General features: G+C 38.0%; 1 pseudogene; it reads right to left on the bottom strand.

Annotated features, from left to right (window-relative positions):
• Positions 1-13,302: 13,302 nt before the first annotated feature.
• On the bottom strand, positions 13,303-13,475 carry LOC136148813 (U2 spliceosomal RNA; annotated as a pseudogene).
• Positions 13,476-13,898: the final 423 nt, after the last annotated feature.

Genomic DNA, 13,898 nt, shown 5'->3' with positions numbered 1-13,898 from the left:
ATTATCATCATGATATAACGAGTCTGTCACATATGAACACACTGTATTTGTCAACTAGGGCTATCACAATAAAATACCACAGATTGGGTGGCTTAAACAACAGCGTACTTTCTCACAGTTCTGGAGGCTAGAAGTCCAAGATCAAGGTTCTGACAGATTCTGTTTCTGATGAGGGCCTTCTCCCCACCTTGCAGATCAGTATCTTATCACTTTATCCTCATTTAGCCTTTCCTGACACCTCTGGTGTCTTTTCTTCTTCTTTTAGGAACACCAGTCCTATTGGATTAGGACCCTATCTTTATGACCTCAACCTTAATTAACTCTATAAAGAGTCTATCTGTAAATACAATCACATTGAGGGTTAGGGCTACCACATACAGATTTTGAGGGAGTGTTGTCAGTCTATAATAGCCTGTCCTCTGCCACCACCCACTTCAATTCATGTTCTTCTGGCATGCAAAATACATTCACCCCATCCCAGCTGCCCCGAAAGTTTTAACCATCTGCCAGCATCAGCTTCAAATACAAAGGCTTATCTAAACATCATCTGAATTGGGTGAGACTCTAGGTATGATTCATCCAGGGACAAAACTCTACTCCAAATGTGAACCTATGAGATCAAACAAGCTATCTGCTTCTAAAATACATGGTGGAACAAACACAGGATAGATATCAGCATCCCAAAAGAGAGCCATGAAAAAGAAGAAAGGGGGAAGGGGCTCCAAGCAAGTCCAAAATCTAGGAAGGCAAATTTCATTAGTTCTTAAGGCTAGAGAACAGTCTTCTTCAGCTTTATGGTCTGCCCTCTGGTGCAGCTGGGTGGAGTCCCATCTTTCAGTCTCACTGGGACAGAGGCCTTACCTTTTCTGCCCTTCAGCCATGGTGGAGGCCCTACCCCTGTGGCCACAGGTGGTAGCTTGCCCTTGGGGTCTGGGCTGATCTCTGATTCACCCTTGGGGTCATCATTCTTCTCTTTTCTTTTTTTTCCATTTATTTTTATTAGTTGGAGGCTAATTACTTTACAATATTGTAGTGGTTTTTGTCATACATTGACATGAATCAGCCATGGATTTACATGTATTCCCCATCCTGATCCCCCTTCCCACCTCCCTCCCCACCCCCATCTCTCTGGGTCTTATTCTTCTCTTTTCTTGAAGGATAAGATGTTCACAGCTAGATAGTGGAGAGCTCTATGGTCTGGTCCTATAGAAGCCCAGAAGTCCAAAATCCTTTCTCTATTTCACAGGGTCATTATTCCCTTTGTCCAAACTGGAAGTCAGTGTCTACACTGATATAATCCCATCTATTCTTAACTTCTGTTGAGATACTTGTTGGACTCCATGGATAATCTCTTCATGAAGTGATTGTCCAGCCAAACCATTGGTGTTCTCACCAAAACATGATTTCTCATTTTTTATAATGTGGAGAGGCAGACAGTATTCCAAATCTTTAAGTTCTGATTGCTTTCACTTAATTACTTCTTCTTCAATTCATCTCTCTCCTCTCACAATTTACTATAAATAGTATAAACTAGACACTATAACATACATTATACTAGTCATACCTCCATGACTGTGCCCATTCTGGAATATGTAACATTAATCAACAAGACATGTTGGGCAGAAACTGAACCACCAAGTAGGGAATATTGAGTAGCAGGACCCTGTGCTCCATCATATTTATGTAAAGACAGCTTATATTTAAATACAAAAAACTGTGCTTTTTTTCTCATTGTCTTCCTACACTTTAGCAAATTCTATCTGTGTAACTGTATCCCTTTTATAATTCCTTGAGAACACATAGGGTGAAGAAACAGCAACCATGGGGGTGATTGAGGAGGAATGCCTTAGTTGGAAGGCGGCTAGAAGACCCTAAGAGGGCTGACAGTGAAGACTGTGACATACACGGAGATCATTCATTCTTTCCTTTGCTAAGACCTCACTCAAAAGAACTACTATTTATTCACCCTTGAGGCTGAAGTCATTTTTCACAATTGGCTTCCCCAGATCGCTACATCCTATTATAAAGCCCCTATTTTCCAGAAATGCAGAACTTCCTATTTCTGTCATGCCATGTTCTTTCATACCCCTAGGCTGCCATGCTTTATCATATATTTAATTATGGGTTTAATGCTCCCTAAAAGTCTCTCTCCTGTCTGTAAAGACTCATACTACCAGCACCAGATTAAATGTGCAGTCTTCCCTAATACATCTAAGCAGTGGCAATCACTCCCCCCAACTATGCCTTCATAGAAGTTTACCTGTGATAATATAATTGGCTATTCATCCATAGGCTTCCTTCTCCCACTCACATGTTAGGTCTTGAGAACAGAAGTTTATTTTACTAATTTCTCTATCTTCAAAGCTAAGTACAGTGTCTTGTATATTGTTGTTTTTTAGTCACTAAGTCATGTCCAACTTTTGCGACCCCATGGACTGTACCTCACCAGGCTCCTCTGTCCATGGGATCTTCCAGACAAGAATACCAGAATGGGTTGCCATTTTCTTCTTCAGGGGATCTTCTCGACACAGAGATTGAACCTGCATCTCCTGCTTGGCAGGCAGACTCTCTGCCGCTGAGCCACCTGGGAAGCTGATCTGATATAGAGAAGGTACTTAAGAAATGTGAGGGCAGGATAAATGAATGACCTCAGCGCCCTTCTGTCCCTACCCTTTTAAATTTTTAATTTTTCTTCTGAGACAAGAGTTTATGTTTACTGGTATTGACAAGGTGTTTACCTGTACCAACAAGAGTTGGTTTTAAGACCTGTAGTCCTCTACAAACCAGTCTAGAATAACTGAACCAACTTCTGTTTCGGCTTTATTAAGAATTAAATTATCTTTATTAATGCGACCCAGCATTGCTTGTGGCTGTGTTTAACTTGTCAATAGCTGCAAACTAAACATTTTTCACTCTGCATGAGAAGATCAATATAATTAGAAAAATCATTTATGAAGTACTATGTTACATTTCATAATTCCATTGCTTTGTGTCTGCCTCTGCTGTGGGTCATCATCTTCCCCTTTAGACAATTACTGATGACTGCAATTTTAAAATCTTGCTTGTTGCTGGTTAGCTATTTGCCAAAATTGTATTTTCTTTCCTGGACAGTCAGGTAGGTTCTATAGCCCATCCTCCATTGCACTGGAGAGCTTTCTAGCTGAAGGAACTTGCTTCTGAGGCTGGACCACAAAATGCCTTATGTTTTCTTAGGTCTTTTTCACTTCTGCTGGCTGAATGAAACTAAACAGGATGGTTCTGGAAGCCACATTTTGAAACTAGACAGCCACGAGATGGAAGGAGCCCAGACCTTTGAATCTCTGCTCTAGTGAGAGCTGACCAGGTACCAGCCATTAAAGTTTTTGACTACAAATGATTAAAATAAAATTCTACTCTGTTCAAACTTTTAGACATCTTGGGGGTTGTTTGCTATTGAAGCTAGTATCATCTGCAGTAACACAGCTGATTTACTTCAGTTATATGTCAAGATATTCAACAAAATTGGAGCGGCTAATGAAATAAAATGGCCCCTAAAACTTTATATGTGTATATGTGTAAGAAATCAGAATGGGGAAGGACGTTCTGTGGGGCTCTGGCTAGTGACTGCTATAACTATGAAGGATTGCTGACAGGCCTCCCATTACTGCAGACTGCATCTCTTTAACAGGCAGCTCTCAGGCAGCCTATGTTCCTGCTGTTTGCAAAACTTACTTTGAATATACAATGCCAATTATAGGGACTGAATATGTCAAGATTTTGACAGGTGTCTACAGAGTTATGCAATTAATTTTATTTATGTACTTTCTGCTTTAAATACTCCCTGAAAAGAAGAAAATTGTCTAATGCACCTTAAAAAGGGACACTCAAATTTACCTCTTCATCCCAAATTACCACCCCTCCCCACATGCACACACACAAAACAAACAAAAAGAGAGAAAGAGAGAGAAAAGAAAATGAAAAGAAAGAAAGGAAAAAGTAAAGTTGAGTATGGACATAAAATAGCTAAAGTCTCTTGAAAGTTCTGAAGCTAGTCATTAGCTACAAAAGCTATAACAAAGTTCAGAGATTGTGACCGGTGCCAGACAAGGCCTGACACTTCTTTTGAATTCTAGGGTAGCGGGGCAATTATTAGTATCTAGATATACAGATTTAATTATGCTGCAATCACAATTTTACTGTCACTCTTCAAAACTGAGACAAAACATGCTTTTCTCTTATTTTCAATGGTCATGTGATATATCTTGGAGCAACAGATAATTACAACACCACAAATGCCAAGGAGGCACTTACATGGTAAGGATGTTGTGCAATTAAAGTACCTAATACTGTGTGATAAACCTAAGCAAGATAAAGTAAGCTCCCCAAATCAGAAAATAAATTTTCAAAACTAGACAAACATGTATAAATATAACAGTGCAAATGCTCTCATAGTCTCAAGAGATAGCTAAAACTAATCATTTTGCTTTCTACATTAGGATAAAATTTTTACTCATCTATTCATTCATTTAGTACATAAGTCCCAAAACCTTTTAATGCTTATAGGCATTAAAAAAATTTAACTCAGATAAAATTAATAGTCTACATACTATCCATTAACTCTTCAATGAAAAAAATGGTAGCAAAATCAACTAGAGAATAACAGCATTGCAAAATACTTGGGTGATATTGATTTTCAAAGGTTGACTGCTAATGTCTGCATTATCCAAAAGGCAAATACTCAACACCTCAAGAACAAGCCTGAAAATGCTTGAAGGCAGGGTGTGTGTGAAATGATGGAGATTGGGAAAAGGTTTCCTCTTATTCACTCTCAACAGCTTCCCAGAGGAACGATACTTGGGAGGAGGTCTTTAAGTGTATTCATACTTTCCTTTGAAATATTTTTAAAACATGCATACATACATACACATACTACATACTCCCACACCTTGTTAAAGTTGACATCAAACACACATTTGGCACATGTTTATATACTTACAAAGCATATAATTTCCGGGTTATTATATAATTGGTACATACTTTAAATATATGTTCCTTAAAACCTTGGATATATAGATACTTGAATCTCCATCTTATAGAAAGGAACCTGAAAGAAGGTCAAATTCCATCTTATAGAAAGAAATCTTAAAGAAGGTCAAGGTAGATGAATGGTCATGGGTCATGTAGCAGAAAACAGGTAGATTAAGAACCTTGCCTTAAGCTTGTCATCTGAAAGAAATAAGGTGCTGCCCCTTCATTTCTTCTCTGAGCATCATTAGAAGTAAAGACATGAGTAAGAAGCATACCTTTGTGCTATAAAATGAAAGAGGAACAACTGTGAAAGGGGAGGTAGAAAAATTAGAATTGGCAGATCATAAGTGGAATCTCAACTGGACCACTTTTAAGAAAGAGCATATATGGAAACTGAAGATTCAGAAGTTATTTCCCTGAAAAATGTCTGAATTTGTGTATCATCTTCACTATTAAATTATTGTATACTATAACTGAGAAGCAAGTGGAATCAGTGATGGGCTTCAACAGCAAGAGGAACCAATTTATGAACAGCATTCAACTATAGCAATGGCTAGTGACCAAAGAATTTTGCAGCAAGAGCTGCTGGTTGCCTGGGCTCTGACATCAGAAGCGCCTGGGTCGGAACCCTTGTCCAGTCTCTGCCATTAGCTAGCAGTGACATTATGGAAAAGCCATATCATCTGTTCAAGTCTGTCTCCTCACGTTTTTGCATTCAATTGAAGAAGAATCTCCAGCAGACATCTGCTGGTCTTGGCCCTTCTCCCCCTCCAATACCACTGAACAGCTGCCTCCCTGCTCTAAAACTTAAGTTTCATATCATTATACTTAAAAGTTAGAGTTTTTTAAGCTTACTTATCTTCTCTACTAGAGAATGAACAACTGGAAGGCTTATTGATACCTTCCTTCTGATTGCTTAAAACATCTGGCACAAGTAAATGATGTCAGTGACTAACGTGTATGGTCATACGTATCTCAGTGGTTTGGCAGGGATTAAATGAGATACTCTGTGTAGACCATTGAGTTGAAATTGCCAGCAAGTATGCTAAGAGGTACAAGAAGCTGTCAAGGGAGTAACAGAGAGAATGAAAAAAAAAAAAAAAGAAAAAAACATTGCCTTGTAATAGACGATCAACCGTGAGGATATTTTAAGGCACATACCAAGCATGCACTGTTAGTCAGAAGCTGCACAAACAGAATTAAAAGGCAAGATAAAAAACCATGGGATCTCAGTCTAGTAAATGTGTACAAATATAATCATCAAACCAGTTTTTTGGTAGGGAGCATTCTGTGTACCAGAAAGTCTGTTAAAGACTCAGTCAAGTCTAAATTATGAAGTTAGGAGAACACTGTGTCCATAAGACACCAAGGTTTTCTTTGGATATGATGAAAATAACTATAGATTTAAAATCTTCTCTAAAATAAAGATCCAAGCAGATGTACTAAATGTGAAAAAATTAAATTTAGTTTTGTCCTGAATGCAAAATGAGAATAGATCAGGTGAGGCAAGGCAAATGAAGAAACTCTTACAGACTGTAGTTTTGGACATTGTTTTCTAGGTATCAGAAGCTTAAGAAGTCTACTTAATGTAAGCTATAGAAAGTTTTATTTGGATAGCCTAGTGTGCTTATGTGTGTATGTGTGTTTTAAAAACACTTTGAATGTCTTTAAGTGGGGCTAGGATTCTGAAGTTCATCTCAGGGTCCATCATTCCTATTGTCTCCTATGTGCCTCCTTCATACTGTAAATGCATAAATGATCAATGCAGTTGCAAAGAGACTTGAAGACAATGACAAATTCATATATTTACATGGAAGAGGATGGGCTGAAAAGAAGACAGATCTAGAGGAAAGTAGTCAGGAAAATAGTGTAAGGAGTATGAGGAACAAGGTGAGATGCTACAAAGTCTAGATAAATTATATCTAGGCAACCACCACAGTGTTCTTCATTTGGAGGATCTGTGCTTTTTTTCAGGCTAAGATTGACTTCCCAAATGAGTCAAAGTATGCCAGGTATGCATGGCTAACACATTTATCAAAGAATGCATTAATTCATTAGGGTATCTCTTTCACCGTGTTGAATAGCTTAATGGTATGGCTAAACAAGCCTATCTATCTTTTATACAAGGTTTAGCAGAGAAGCTATCCTGGACTGTTTGCTCTATAAATTAAGCCAGGAATCCAGGTTCCCATGTTGTTCTACCTTCAGACAATTGTCCTTGTCTGCACAATACAAGATGGCTCACCAGGATAGCTCATCCTATGTTCATTTTCCAAGCTACTAGAGGAAGAAGGAGGAGACGCACGCACACGCACCCTTTAAGGACGTGACCTGGAGACAGCCCACATTACTGTAGCTCACGTCCCGTTGGAGAACGTAAGATACCTAGCCAAACCTAAATAAAAAGGAGACCAGCAGAACTGATGAAACTCAACAAGTACGCTGGTGAATAACAACAAGGATCTACAGAAAATGCTTGAGAAATTTTTATTCCAAAAAAATCTCTTTGTGAGTAGTTTTACAGAGCAGATGAAATAGGTCTGCTCTACTGATGCTTTTCACAAAGTCCAAATCAGCAGGTGATGGTGATCAAGTGCTCAGGAACTTAAAACAAAACAAATACTGGCTGACTGTCCCCATATGTGCTTATGCTGCTGACTGCCATAAAACAAAATCTTTCATGACTGGGAAATTGAATTATCCTAGGATTGGGAAGCAGATGTGGCAGTTGTACACCGACCTGGTGCCAAGATTGAGTTCTGGCCCTGTCATCTCCTAACTTCATGACTCGATGAGCCAGTAACTTCCATAAATCTATTTTTATTAATCTGTAGAATGGGGGTGCTAACTACTGAGAAGGACTAGAATAAAGATTTGATAAACTAACACATCTGAAAGCAACTGGTTATTAGAAGGTTTTCTGTAAACATTAGATCACTCAGAAGTGCTGCTGTCATTAACTGCAACAGTATTTTCTAATTTATTTTTCTATCAACTTCTTACATGTTCTTGCAAACACTTTAAAACTTGAGAACTATTGGCCTAAAGATACAAATATGGAAAAGCTCAAGAAAAGGCGTATTATCATACAAGTAATAGGCACAAACCTAACTTAACTATTTGTTTTCCATAGCTTAATAATTTGTGAATAAAATGTTTCTTTTCCTGGCTAGGCATGCACATCCAAGTTGATGCTTCCTCTTATGACCCCTGCCCCTTTCATGAGACAACTCAATCTTTTGAATGAATTTTGCTCTATTTTGGAAGATTCCAAGAAATTCTTGATGAATATTTGCGAGAGTCCCAAGTTGCCCAACTTAGAAGCAGATCCAGCTAGAAAGTTGCTAATTAAAATCATCAGCAATGTTTTAAGCAGTAGATGATGTACACATATTCTTTGTGAACCTGAAAACATATTCAATATAACTTTTATGATTCTCATATAATGATGAATAATACTGAGATTAAAAGAGGTTAAGTAACTTGGTCACTATCTTAAAGTTAGCCAGACATAAAACAAATCTCTGGTTATTACCAAGAAGCAGCAGAAAGAAATGAGGACCTAAGTAAAGAACACCATCCCTAAAAAACAACTTTTTAGCTCAATTCAAAGCTGGATTCAATGTGGGAATCTGGGATTATTTACTGAAGAGTCTCTGTTCAAATGTAGAACTCTTGAATTGAGAAGTAATACAGCAAAGGAGGTACATGCACCATTTTGCAGGTGCTTTCAGAAAGTAAATAATTGTAAATAGCTTAGTAATGAATGGCCTAGATTCCCTTCCCATGGTGCTTTGGAGGGAGTCTTTGTCTATATATGTTGGAGAATCTAGACTAAGACCCTCACTGCAGTCATTAATTTTATAGGCCCTTACTCCACTATAAAAAAGGGAAAATACACACTGGACCTCAAGGATGACTGAAGACTTCTTCTCAAAATCTCACACTGAAAGCTGTTTGTTTCTATTCTTTCATTTCACGCCATACAAAGCAAACATGTAATCTTTGACTGCAGGCGCAGTATCTGTTCCCACAGAAATGTTGCTGATCATGACCAACACAGGAGCAAGACTCTGAAAGCATGAAGCCCACAAGAGAACGTTTTATAGATTGCCAAGGTGTCACTGGTGAATAGTCCAAGCAAATCTGGCTCACAGGGGCACTGTGGGCACCCAGTTTGCAATTACTACGGAAAATCTGTTTGGAAGTTTTCAGGTAAGAAAGCTAGATCACTAAATCGAAAAGTACTGCTGAATACCTAGAGCAAATGAATCTGTGTCTTGCCGTTTATAAATGAACGCACCTGAAGTTTCATAGAATTCTAAAGGTTTCAATCAGCCATCTGCAATTGCCTCAATCAATTCTACATAAATAAAATACATCTGAGCCTACCTTTAAAGAATGTTGAATGAAGAGAATCTTTTGCATGTTAAACATTTCTTTAACGATAAATCTTTCTGGATAGAACTACAACAAAATGATGAATTCTCTGATACCTTTTCCATCATAAGGTCTATTAGTCTGCCAGGCAGAATTATAGGTGCTTTCCATGTGTTATCTCTTATTTCAATGGAATATTGCAACAACCTCCAAGTAGAAGTAACAAAAAAGGGAAGAACATCAACTTTCTTGAGTTATATACCAATTACCCATAAAGGAAGAAATGATATTGGTTCGATTAACCAGTTATCAGCCATGACAGGGTATTTGTACAAAGGAAGCCTACAACAGATTTTCATTTTATAGCAAAGGTGAATAGGAAAATTACAGCACACATTTTCCAAGTCATTTTTTCTATAACTTTCAATTTCCTTGAAACACCATCATCTGGGTAACTAGTAATGACTTACAGAAATCTTTCTCTTTTTAAGTGTAGTAGAAATATAAAAGAAATTTCTTCAGTTTGGTTTTCTATGTGAGGGAAGGCAATTATGACTCTTTTCCAAATAGCAGTGTAAAACTTGACAGTGTTGCCTTCACCATATAAATCCTTTGACTCCGTACCTACCACAAATCAAGAGGCAGCAAGGCAGCAGAAAGAGCAGAACATAGAGACATAGCACCCTAGTGTCATTTATTAGCTGTGTCATCTTGGACAAGGTTTTAATTTCTCTGAACTTCCATTTTCCATAACTGCACCATGAGGATATTACCACCTACCTCCTATGGCTATTGTGTTGAATTATCAAGTAATATATATTATGCACATATACACAGTAGGAAATTAATAATAACACATTTGAGTTCCGCACTCCTCTCAAAGAAACAAAAATTTCATTGTTCAGTCACTAAGTTGTGTCTGACTCTTTGAAACTCCATAGACTGCAGCTTGCCAGGCTTCCCTGTCCTTCACTATCTCCCAGAGTTTGCTCAAATCCTTATCCATTGAATTGATGATGCTATCTATCCATCTCATCCTCTGCCCCCCATTTTCCTTTTGCCTTCAATCCTTCCCAGCATCAGGGTCTTTTCCTATGAGTTGGCTCTTCATCACACCAAAAATAATCATGAAAAAATAATTTAAAAAGCTGTTTTCAAAACCCAAACTTATGCACTGGGTTACATACCACCATAACTTATTTTACACACACACACACACACACACACACACACACACACACACACACACACACACACACATCCACACCCACACATTTCTCATCACATTCTCCAAAAACCAATCCAATATATTAAGAATCATTTCATCTTACCACAACATGAAACAATTTCGGCGCAAATGCTCCAACTTCATTTGGGATACTTCACATTCAAGGGCTCTACATCTTGAAACATTCTCCGATGAATTCTCTAAATGAAATGAAACAAAAACACTTGGGAATATGGAAAAATAAAACTTAGCTCCTTCCAATAGTGTTCATCTCAAATTTCTCATGTCATTTTCCATCTGGCTGCTTCTGCTCCAATTCTGAAAAAGACCACATACATATTTCTAGACTGCAGATTCACAATCTCATCTGATGTATCTATCCCAGATGACAATACTGCTTGCGTTTTTGGGTAACGAATTTCATTCTGTTTGTTTTTGTAAGCCAACAGATATTCTTAAGTAGATATCAGAAAATAATAATTGGGATATAAAACAGCTTTCACATCAAACTGAGTATTTTTACTTCATCTGTTTCAAAATAAATGATCTAAATATCAGTAACAGCATATAAATGATAAGAGAAAGTTGACAGCAATTAAGTTATAGGAACTGTCAGAGGAAAAAGATAATTTAAACATTATAGCTTTTTCTCTTTTTAAGATGCTTGTGCATGTCCTTCTAAAAGATAAATGCATAAAATAAAATCATCATATGAAAATGAAACATATTTATTCATGACCATAATCACTTTTATTATTTGAAAAGTATAAAACTTATATATATATATATATATATATATATATATATATATATATATATATGTATACTGCTGTTGTTTAGTCACTAATTCATGTTTGATACTTTTGAGTCCTCATGAACTGTACCCCAACAGGTTACTCTGTCCATGGGATTTCCCAGGCAAGAATTCTGGAGTGGGTTGCCATTTCCTTCTCCAGAGTATCTTCCCAACCCAGGGATCGAACTTGGGTCTCTTGCATCTGGATATATATATCTTCTGGACTCTCTGATGGCTCAGAGGAGCTACAGTCCATAGGACTGCAGAAAGTCAGACATGACTGAAGCAACTTAGCATGCATGCATGCAGTGGTAAAGAATTCACCTGCAATGAAGGAGATGCTGGCTCAGTCCCTGGTTTAGGGAAGATCCCCTGGAGAAGGAAATGGCAGTCCACTACAGTATTCTTTCTTGGGAAATCCCATGGACAGAGGAGCCTAGGGGGCTACAAGTCCATGGAGTCGCAAGACTCAGACACGAATTAGCAACTAAACCACCACCGCCATATATACTCTAGACTTGACATTTTGCAAACTGAAACCTCATTCTTAAATCTACGAGGTATTATGCTGTGTCAGAAGAATTTGGTAATTTTAATGGTTCCTATTCTTATGTATCTCTTTCTCTCTTATTCTCTGTCTCTCTTTCTCTCTCTCTCACAGACACACATACACACACAAGCACACACATACTTTAGAAGTCAAATTTACTGTAAAAAAATTACAGTGAATCACATAAAATACAATGAAATCACATTTATTCATCAGCCCAGGTCTATCCTTTCAATAGCTATGTTGGTTTCATTACAATAGAACCGTCTACAAAAAATTAAATAAAATCTTGGTTATGCAAATCACACTAATGAAAATACTGAAAACCTGATTGTGTGAAACATCTCAAGCTTAAGGAGGCATGTCATAGTGATCAATTTAAATTAGTCACTTTAGAACAAATTGTTTTGCTTCACTCTCCCGGTGGCTTCCCGAATTTCTATTTCTGCAAAGAACAGTAATTACAATTGTACTGGGTGGAACAAGTGAATCTCTTCTCTCAAAATCTAGATATGAAAATGAATCTACTGGGCCCATCCAATAATATTGACATCTCAAGTCCTCTTGACAGGTTCACTTAACAGATTGTGAAGGAAGCTCTAATTTCCCTCTCAATAGTCTAGATAAGCGTGCTGTTAGTGTCTAAGCTATTGTCTCATAGCCCACAGACCAGCTTCTGTAATCCACATTGATTTCAGGGCTGGGTCTCTGCATATCACATTGCCAGCTGACTTCCTATGAGGCACTGGAGACAGCTTGATGGGGGCAAGAGAAAGGGCAAGAGGGACTTATTACAGCCTGTTCATAGACTCTCAGTACTACCTTAGCAATCATTCTTACTCTCTGAACAGAAAGTTTCTGTCCACAGATTTGTCAAGGTCATCTAGAATTGGCTCCTTCTGTCCTCTCAGAGCTGTCAGCACTGAGCTATTGGCATCCCCTCTGAAAGGTCTTGAGTATATGAGTCCTAAAGCCTATAGACTGGGTTCCTCTCACACCATCACTGGTTGCGTAGCACCGCCTCCAAGAAATATGGACCTCAAAACCACAGGTCCATCTTCACAGCTCCTAGTGACCTCAATTTTTCCTTTAATTCCCCAAATCCTAAAGGTAGAGCTTCCTTCTATAGACACTGTCTCTATATAGCTCTATGTCTTTTAATTCCCCAACAGGTGTTTAACGTCGCCTTTATTTTACATTTTGTTAAAACAATAGGAGTGGCTTCTATCTTCCCTGACAGACTCTGTAATAGAACATATATTTTATTTTTAAGAGTTTCCCTGGTGGCTCGGATGGCAAAGAATCTGCATGAAATGCAGGAGACCCAGGTTCAATACCTGGGGGGGGGGAAGATCCCCTGGAGAAGGGAATGGCTATCCACGCGTCATCTTGCCTGGAGAATTCCATGGACAGAGGATCCTGGCGGGTTACAGTTCATGGGGCCACAAAGAGTCAGACACAACTGAGTGACTTTTTTACTACACTTGATCTTAGCCAAAAGGCCGAGAAGCGATGACTTTTTTAATTTTAGGTTGGAGGATGAAAGAATCTAACATCCCTTGAGATGTTTTCATTTATTTTATTATTTAATCTCCAAAAGTCTCTATGAAACAGGTATGGTTAGCACAAGTATTTAGATTAATAAAGGGTGGTAACATTCAATGAGTTCTTATAGTGTGCTATTATCTTTCCATATTTTATTCTATTTAATATTCATAAACTTTCTGAAAAGGGAGCATATTAAATCCACTTTATGGATGGAGAACTGAACTGGAGGTTAAGTTATATGACACATTTTTGACAAGTAGGTAGGCTAGAATTGTGATATATTTGGGTGTGCACCCGTGTATATAGTACGGAAGGTTTCCCTTCCCTTCTGCCATGACCTGGAAGCCACATTGATTGTTGACAGAAGTAAGCAGAGATGCCCTACACTG

This window comes from Muntiacus reevesi, chromosome 17 (genome assembly GCF_963930625.1).
Source record: "Muntiacus reevesi chromosome 17, mMunRee1.1, whole genome shotgun sequence".
Taxonomy (NCBI): domain Eukaryota; kingdom Metazoa; phylum Chordata; class Mammalia; order Artiodactyla; family Cervidae; genus Muntiacus; species Muntiacus reevesi.
This window is presented reverse-complemented; position numbering and strand designations above follow the sequence as displayed.